This window comes from Micropterus dolomieu, linkage group LG22 (assembly GCF_021292245.1).
Source record: "Micropterus dolomieu isolate WLL.071019.BEF.003 ecotype Adirondacks linkage group LG22, ASM2129224v1, whole genome shotgun sequence".
Taxonomy (NCBI): domain Eukaryota; kingdom Metazoa; phylum Chordata; class Actinopteri; order Centrarchiformes; family Centrarchidae; genus Micropterus; species Micropterus dolomieu.
Genome location: NC_060171.1, coordinates 3088842 through 3096358, shown reverse-complemented (window position 1 = coordinate 3096358; position 7517 = coordinate 3088842). Strand labels below are relative to the sequence as shown.

Below are 7517 nucleotides of genomic sequence, written 5' to 3'. Positions count from 1 at the left end.
ACTTAATACCAGACACACGAATCAGCTGCAGTCACTGGGGTTTGGTTTTAACTCTGTTTATAGTTCCAGCTAAATTTACATGTTGTTTTTATAGAAAAGACACAAATCTCTGACATCATATCTTTTATCTGGGAAAACAGATGTAAAACAGTCAGATTCTGGTTTGAACTGAACTTCGACCAAATACTGAGTCAGAGCATTTTGGCTTTGTAGGGCCGTGTACTCACCAGGGTTTGGCAGAGATTCTGCTGTTTTGTTGAGAAAAACCTGATGGATTCAGTTGAAAGTTTCTTTAGAGAGAAACAGAGAGACTTGTCTGGACTGCAGCTCTGCTGTCACTCAGACACACTTTCACTTTCATTTGAGGAAATGTGACTTTGCAGCTCTCCTCTGTCTGCTTTCCCAACTATTTCCCAACTCCTTTTTATGTGACACATTTCTTTCTGATCACATTACAGAGAAAAGTGAAGAAACACTAAGATGGAAAACTTTTGTCACTGAGCCACAAAGTAGGCTTCTCTGTGATTTGATGTTCCTCCGTTACAGAGAGTAGTAGGCCTTAATTACTTTCCACAGCTGGAAGATGCGTAGTGTCTATAAGAAAACAGGGATTCACTTTTATTTCCATGCAGTGTAGACATTTGAGAGTGTATGAGATTAATTATTTAACTTTTGCATTCATGTAATTAGTTCAGACTGGTGATACAGTTGAAGAGCATGCCTCAGGCTGCAGTTTGTTAAAAACTCCACCAGATGGCGGCCTCAGCTCTCATTTATTCTCTACAAAACGGTTTAGGATTCAACATTACCTGCTCAAACTTAACTAAACTTAACAAAAGCTTTACATTACTTTAAATTATCTCATACATTATGCATTATTTGACATATAACCATCTCATTCACTCTTCCGTTTGGGTTCCATCTCTTCCCAAACTGATTCATCATGCAGATAGATTATTAAGAATTGTTGGTCACCTGCTGCAGGTTCTGTTCTTGTTATAATAAGCTGTTACAAGTTTAAGTCACTGACAGCCTGACACGGAGGTTGATGTCATTAGACAGGATGGCAGGCAGCAGGATGCAGAGTTAAGTGGATGGATAGAGTACAAATGTAGTATCCACTGTTATTATAAGGCCTGTGGAGTAAACGTTTTGCTATGAGAAATACCTAAACATGCTTTTTTATGAAGTGTCTTGAACTTTGTCTGCTGTGTGGTGTTGAGCAGGCAGTGTGCAGTTGAGTTTTTAGAGCTTCTTTGTTGAAAACAACTGCCTGCTTTGCTAAACATTTAAGCTGCAGGCAATAAAACCAAGATAATGACCTAAAAGCTGATTGGAACTGAAGACTCTCTGGGTTCATCACTATGAGCAACATTATGTAGTTATTATATCTTAAAATAACAGCTTGAAAATCAAAGTAAGCAGTAAACACAAACTCCAGGCTTCAAAACAATATTTTAGAGTGATGACTTATTTGTGTTTTTGTTAATTATTTTTAATTTCGTCTGTGTTTTCTTCAAGAAGGATCTTAGTTTTGGTCTTTTCGTGAGATTTGTTGACAATATAATAAAGAATATTGCCAGCCTTATCCATTAACAGCAATTCTGACTTTCTTTCCTTCATAGTTTTTAAAATAATTTGTTTATTAGTGTAAACATTTGAGTGATTGCAACACTGTGTAAAAGCCATTTGACCTTTTCTGTTTCATGTTTGTCTCTGGTTTACTATAGCAGGATCCCAGAAGAGCGTTATCATAATACGCTTGTTTGGGCCCCTTTGAGACCTGCTGACAGTCAAATTCAATTAAAACACGATGCCAACATCCCGGCAAACACTCCCTACTACTCTCACAGAAACAGCGGCTTTCAAAGTCAATTGTGTCCGATGTGAAGAGCCGGCCTTCATGTCCCCGTCTGGAGCCTTTTCACGTGCTAAAATAAGAGTTTCCCCCTCTTTCCCTCAGTCGACATGAGCAAAGTGAGCGCTGTGAAAGGCCCAGAGAGCGCTTCCATTTGACGACCGGCAGCCTCAGGTCTTGTGTCTGTGTGACACTATGGGCCACTACAAAAGCCCGTCCTTTCTCCTGCTGCAGAACAACAGTGAGAGAAAAGAAAAGAGGTGGTGCATGATGGGGTGGAGGGGGGGGATGTTAGAGTAAGGGGGGGTGTCTAGCTTTTGAAACCGGCTCGGCGCAGATGTACAGGGCAGGAGGATTAGGCTGCTGGTGTTGGTGAAGTTCACCCGGCTCGCCTCTCCCTCCGTCGTTGCCCTTTTGAGGCTCCCAGCAGGCTTGGGGTGGTAAGCTGCGGCTGGTGTGCCAAGGGGCTCGGTGTGCACCTGACAATGGTGGAGCAACCCCCACCAAACCCCATCAACCTCCGGCTCACCCACTACAACTCCACACACAGAGGATGTGATAGGGGCGCTAATGTCGCCCATCTGACCAGCAACAGTCTGGCAACAACCTGTTGACGCATCCACATTGTCGGGACAAAAATCAGGTCCCCGCAAATGTAAAAGGGATCTCCACTGATTTTACACAACAGAGTCTGTTTACAGGTCGTTGGGCAGAACCGCTTCGAAGTTGTATAAAGGGAGCTGAGGGAGGTCTGATAAATTGTCTTGAGCTGAAGACTACAAGTTTGTTAATGAAAAAAGTCTGCAGGTGAGGAGATCAAAGGAAGTTAGCTTAATAGCCCGCTGCTGATCTCTGCTGCAGGCAGGACGATCCAGGCTACAGTAGCGGCTTCTAGCATATAGGGCTGCACAATAAATCTTTTCAGCATCGCCATCACAAAGTGCTCATGTGCAATAGTCACATCATAGGATGTCCTATGTCAAGCAAGTCAAATAAACTCAAACACCTCAACTTTTTTGCTGCTTGATACAAAAAGGAAAACTTGCACGGTTCTCATTTTCCATGACTAATCTACAGGAGAAGTCTGTCTGATGGAACTAATTTACTCCAATTTAAGGGTTTCTGGATACACAGAGTTTGTTGCTAGTGATTGACAAGCAGGCTCACAGCAAACCACCAATCACAATATTGTTCTTGATCACACAACCAAAGCAGGCCCCGCCCCTGTTGGTTGTCAACAACTTGCCAAAATAAGCGAAGAAAAGGAGAAAACCACCGAAACAGTGGATTTGGTTGCAAAAAGTATTTTTCATATCGCAATATAAATCGCAGAAAAGAAAATTATTGCAATGTGAGTTTTTTCCAATATCGTGCAGCCCTACTAGCATAAGACACCACACTCTCTGAATTAACTGCCTGCAGTCGAGTTGCATTGTGGGAAATGTAGGAAGAATATCGAACTAAGAATGACTGAATTTCTGATCCTTTTTTAAAAAGCTTAAAACAAACATTTGAATTCAAACAATCAAATAATTAGTTTTTCTCATGGAAGCCTTGTTACCAGGACAGTAGCTATATGTTATGTGTTGAACGACATTAGCTCCTAATGACCAAAACTGAAAATAGCCTATCATACCTCATTCAGCCCAACAAGAAACCAAATGCTGTTAGTTTGTGCTGAACTCTAAGTATCAGTAGCCTACACCTGAGCACTCCCTGGCACACACTGATTGTGCATTGAAGAGGAGCTCCGTCTTTCACAGTAGAGAAAAGGAGAGACGAACTTTAACAAATATGTATTACTGTCGTTTTACAATGAAATACTCGTCTTTTGCTGCGCTGCACAAAATCCCAAGAGACATCAGATCTCCGCCTCCTACAATAAATAGTTTACTAGCTCAGTTTGTTTTGCATCCAGCTTGGTTAAAATTTGCGCTGCACTCAAACATCCTTTTTTGTCACTTGGAATTCTCTCTGTGGAAGTTTTATTATGAAAAAAAAACAAAACCCTCAAAGCATCTGTCACCTGTGACAGTAATGTGCTGTCAAACCCTCCCAACTCATCTTCTGTCAGCACTAATAAGACAAATGACAATGTCAATCACACGTCAAAGGACACGCCCAGGTGGAGCACTGTTCCTTATTTGGACCACGACAAAACAGCATCTGAACCAGGAAATAAAGATAATAAGATAAAAGTAAATAAACAACGTCGGAGCAATGATCAACATTTGATGGCAGGACCACAATTAACACTTATTAAGGTACGAATTTGTGTACCTGTTTCCCACCGAGTTTGGTGATCTGACTTTTCCTCTAGAGCGACAATAAAGTTTTTTGTTTGTCTCAAAAGGTATTGTATGGATCACCTTAATGTTTGGTTTGTCATTTACCAGGATGAATAATTTGATGATCCCCTAACTTTTCATCTAGCGCCATCACCAGCTCCAAATTGTATCTTACCTATTCTTTGGTTTATGACCAAATACCTGAAAAACAAATATCATTGCCATCAGCCTCAGCTGCACTTTGTGTGTAGGGCTAAGTAGCAAATGTTAACCTGCTAATTAAAAGAATGATTGCACTTAACTCATATTAGCGCTTTGCATGAGTACAGCCTCCGGGAGCTGCTAGCATAGCTGCAGACTGTTGGTCTTGTTTCTCACTCGTGCACGATTTGTTTCATTTTTACACAGGAATATGTCACTTCCTGATCCTCACGCATCATCCTAATGCATCACTCAGTGCTGTGAGAGAAGAGGGAGGGAAGGAGAGGGACAAGCACATATTCTCTGAGCGCATTGTGGAGAGGAATGCCATTGAATTTGGGTGTTTTTTCATGCGCCAGCCTCTTTTGTGTGCAGGCTAAGGAAGTCCATTGTGCTGGCAGACACCCTGAGAAAAGGGGCAAGCTTGGAGCCGTTGTCTGCCGGTGCTTCTGCAGCGCTCTAGGCCTAAAAAGACCTGAATGAAGCTCTGCCATCGGAAGCAGCCGGCCCGAACCGAGAGACAATGGCACTGGGCAACTTTGAAGACCAGCAACAATTAAAAATGCAGCTTCACCATATTAATTATGCATTCATGCTTTTGTCTTGTTTTTTTTTGTTTTTTTTTTTCTTCTTGGGAGTGGAGAATAGGAGAGCTGTGAGGTTAGAGATTCAACAGGTCTGAGGCAGGGAGAGAGATTACAGTGAAAAAACAACACATGCAAATGCATCTGCGAATTCTGCTGTTGAAAATTCATTGAGGGAGAAATGTGTGTGTGGTTGGTTTCAGGGGATTACCAACTGGGGAAAAAAACAACCTGCTATTTACTTAATAAAACCGAACTCTGCTTCAGCAAGAAGACAATAAAATAGCACTGAATAAAAGAAGCAGATCCAGAGAGGTAAAACTTTCAGTTTCATCTCGTAGAGCATGTTGCTAGGAAACTCTGAGTTACAGCTCTGAGTTGCATTTTGCAGACTCTTTTTCTTTAAGGCCTTTCTCCTCTCTCCTCCCTCGGTTTCAGGCAGGACACACATAAAGCAGCTTTCTGAAGGCATTGAGGTGAATTTCTGCTGGCTGGCGGCTCTGTCAGGTGGCTCTGTTGTGCTTGGAGTCGGCAGCAAACGGCTCCTTTTGGACCAGTGGGAAGGTTTATTCAGAAACACTGCTTTGAAAAATCGCTCTGTTTTTCGGAGGAATTTATGCCTCGTTTACAACCAAATCTGTCACACTGAGGATAGACGAACATGGAATCACAGAGTCTCCCCTGCTGGTCAAGACACAAACTGCATATGCATCGAAATTCAGGTTATTAATGATGTGCTTAAAAACACATTTTGGTTTCATTACTTGTTCAGTAATAATAACAATAAGCAATCCTGACACACAAACGTTAATGGATGAGGTGGATGCGACACCTTAACCCACCAAATTAGAAATAAAAAAATATTCATAATAGAGTTAAATAATATGTTGCCTGTTGATCCTAGCTGGCAAATTCAGTCAACAATATTGTATTTTAATGTTTTTCTTAAAACAAATATAACAAGTGGTTAATAAAATCACAGCCGGTTAATTTCAGTCTCTCCAGCTTGACTCACTGATGGCTGGGGACTTTGCTAGAGCTGAGTTTATTGATCTGATTTGATTACATAATGACCCCCATGAGGTACTTATGGGGTCATTACATACAAAGAAAAGTAATTAAGTAAATAAACAAATGAGCAAACTCTGGCAAATGCTCAGTAATCACACCTCAAGTACCACAGCTGTATTTAGACAGATTTGCACTGTACACAGGACTAAGCATGTTGAGATAAGCCAGCAACACACACTATTTGATTTTATGGGAAGGTAACACTTTGGGTAATATTACAGTTAACACCCAAACTGTAAATGATCATATTTTGCAGAACTACTTTTTGGTTTAGTTCAGGTGCGTTCACTTTCAGTTTCCCCTCTAAGGTTGACTGGCCCAAGGCTCACTGTCCCCATCAGGAACAAACTCCTCCACTCATTGGTCTCTCCTCTACTCTCAACCTCCCAGCCCTTACTGACACTGCAATCACACACCGAGCGCTTACCATAGCATACAACCACAGCCACCCCCTAAACTCATGCTTCACTCTGATCCCATCTGGCCACAGATACAGATGTCTGATATGTAAAAAAAATAAATATATCACTACCCTTAACAATATGTAGCAATAACATTAATGGACTCGTGTTCTTCTAACTGTTTGAGCTCCTTTGCTGTTCCTTAATTGTTCTTATGTGTGTACAGGCTTTGGAAACAAAGTCAATCGGTGGACAATATCTATCTATCTATCTATCCATCCATCCACTCCAGGTAAACAGGAACAAACTGACACCATGTGAGTATCTGACCGTTATGTTGGCTACATTCTTTCTGGATTTAGCCAACACTCCTCCAAATTACATGACAAAAGATTAAATGATAAGTGTTTTCTGATCTGATGCTGCTGTTGACATGAATACATCATTTGTCAATACCCTCTAAAACCATGAAAAAATACAGGGTTAGTTATTTCAACCTAAACCATGATCTTTTCCTAAACCTAACCACATTTCACAGCTAACTTGACCAAACATTGCATATTTATTTTTTACTAACTTGACTGTGGAGCCCTAAACCTCAAAAAACGATGCTAAAGGGCTACCCAGAGCATTGAAAAGCAACGCCAAGAGGCCTTGACCAAGAGTCAATATGTGACATGGGAGTGAGAATGTGTTGTTAAAGTTTAAAGATTGAGGAAAACCACAGAATTAAGCTGCAGTTCCTTTAATGTCCACTACATGCTGTTCCAATAAAACTCTGGCTAATTGAAGTAAATGGGAAAACCCCCAACTTCTCTCTGCAAAGTGAATACTTTTTTTCCCACACTAAGTTGGAGGTAGTTCATTGTGGGGACACTTGAGCAATGTCTGTATTTAATTGACATGGGTCTCAGTCTATCATCAAAGTTCATTATTTTCCTATCAAAGGTCAAGGTAACGTTCATTGCTCCCCAAACATGCTCCTGTGTGACATTGCAGCTCTGTGAAACTGCATGGCTCATTTTAACCCACTCATCTCACATACAGCTTGACAGAAAACAGACACAGGAGAAGGGAAAGTGAACTGAGCGGTCAGCAGTGAAACAGGTTTCCG

General features: G+C 41.2%; 1 protein-coding gene across 1 annotated transcript in view; it reads right to left on the bottom strand.

Annotated features, from left to right (window-relative positions):
* The window catches only part of LOC123961224 (E3 ubiquitin-protein ligase TRIM41-like), a 4950-nt gene extending 4597 nt beyond the window's left edge, over positions 1-353 (bottom strand). The window contains exon 1 of the mRNA XM_046036402.1: positions 228-353. The gene's annotated coding sequence lies outside the window, so the exon portion shown is untranslated. The remainder of the gene's footprint in view (positions 1-227) is intronic.
* Between the last annotated feature and the right edge of the window lie 7164 nt (positions 354-7517).